Below are 1,929 nucleotides of genomic sequence, written 5' to 3'. Positions count from 1 at the left end.
TTGATAGATGAAAAAACGAATGGCCAATCGTCTTATTCCTAATGTCATTTGTCTAAGTAGTTGGAATGGTGATAAAAGAATTAGAAATCAGAGGTCTCGACGAGTTCACTAGTGATGAATTTGTAATAACCTATTTGGGTTGTTTTTCCTTTAAGGATAACGTAAAATAAACTAGGGTATTCATGAAGAGAAATACTTTGGACAGAATTTATAAGTATAAATGCCTAAGACATCGAAAATGAACGTAAAGAATGTATGAAAGTATACCGTTCATTGAAGAGTTCACAACCTACTTTGATACTTACTTGGGGGGGGGGGGTTTATCAAACCTATTTCTGAAAGTTTGGATAAGATAGAATAGAGAAAATATAGGTGCTCAAATCACCGACAAAATAAATTTACTAGTAGAGGAAGGACTGTGCCGTTCGCTGGTAAAAGGAAGAAATAAATGAAGCAGGAGAGAGAACTGAACCCTGGGGAACACCACTTGTAACCGGAGAGGAAATAGATGTTTTGCTGTCAACAACTTCTATAATAGCGTCATAAACAGTTTCTTAATTTATTGGCACACAGGATATGAAGTTTAGGGAAGGGGATGAATTAATAATAGCCGTATTTTAGTTTTTTTACGATATTTTTAAGAGGTATTAAAGAGTAATGGTACCGATTGCCCTCAAGCATTACCGGAACGTTGATCTTTATGCAAGAAAAGAAAGATCAGGCCGCGTGAGAGTTCTACAAGGGATCGGGATGGGGAGTTCCGTTTGAATTGTTTTACAAAAAAATGTGAATGATAATAATAATAAATAAAAATAAAATAAAATGCACTGTAGGTGTTATAAAGACATTTTTTTAACGACGGCAAACGTTAGAACAATAGATCAGTTGTTTGAGTCGTTTGTGAGGTCACCATTCTTTATACCTTTCTTAATGAATTACCTAACACTTGCAAAATAAATGATAATGATATGATAATGTTCAGAATAAAGTGAAACATGCGGTCAAATTCCGCCTGAGATGCCATGAAGAACAAAGGCCTTCTTCCAGATGATGGGCAGAAGTACCTAACGATTTGTTAAAGCCCTGAGTGGGGAAGGACGGGGTGGAAAATCCGGGTTCAGTGAAGTCCCTCTCTCAGGGAAGTGTTGCGAATGCGAAATTGTGAAGGTAGACTTTTGTTTTCTCTTTACTACTACTACTTCTACTTCTACTACTACTACTACTACTAACTACTACTACTACTACTACTACTACTACTACTACTCCTTCTACTACTCCTTCTACTACTCCTTCTACTACTCCTTCTACTACTCCTTCTACTTCTACTTCTACTTCTACTTCTACTACTATTACTATTACTATTACTATTACTATTACTATTATTACTACTACTACTGTTACTACAAGGGGGCTGTTCTGTACTATTGCTGTTGCGGATATGTGGATGGGTGTTTTGAGTTTTGTCCTAAACTGGTATACGACCGTTGACGAGTAGTAGTTTTCATCATTAATTCACCCTTCCCCTCTTTACCTTGTTCGATGCTATGCCTTCCTATAATGTTGCGTGGCTTTTGATTCTTAGCACATATATTTTGCTTTTTAATCATTAACCATGGATTAAGTAAGAGAGAGAGAGAGAGAGAGACTGAGACTGAGAGAGAGAGAGAGAGAGAGAGAGAAAAATAAAAATTATATATTCCTCTACGATCACGGTCGGATGATACGATTAAGATTAGCGTTTCACTTTTCTGCGTTCAATAGATACGCGAAACTGACATTATGTTAAGCTAAAGAAAATCAAAATGACAAAATGAAATAAAATGAACTTAATCTGAGGTCAAGGATAGATTAGCTTAGACAGTAGTAACAAGAACAGTCAAGGAAGGGCCAAGTACTCCAATGCACTATTAATAATCAAATTAACAATAA

This window comes from Penaeus monodon, chromosome 1, assembly GCF_015228065.2.
Source record: "Penaeus monodon isolate SGIC_2016 chromosome 1, NSTDA_Pmon_1, whole genome shotgun sequence".
NCBI lineage: Eukaryota > Metazoa > Arthropoda > Malacostraca > Decapoda > Penaeidae > Penaeus > Penaeus monodon.
Note: the sequence above shows the minus strand (reverse complement) of the source record.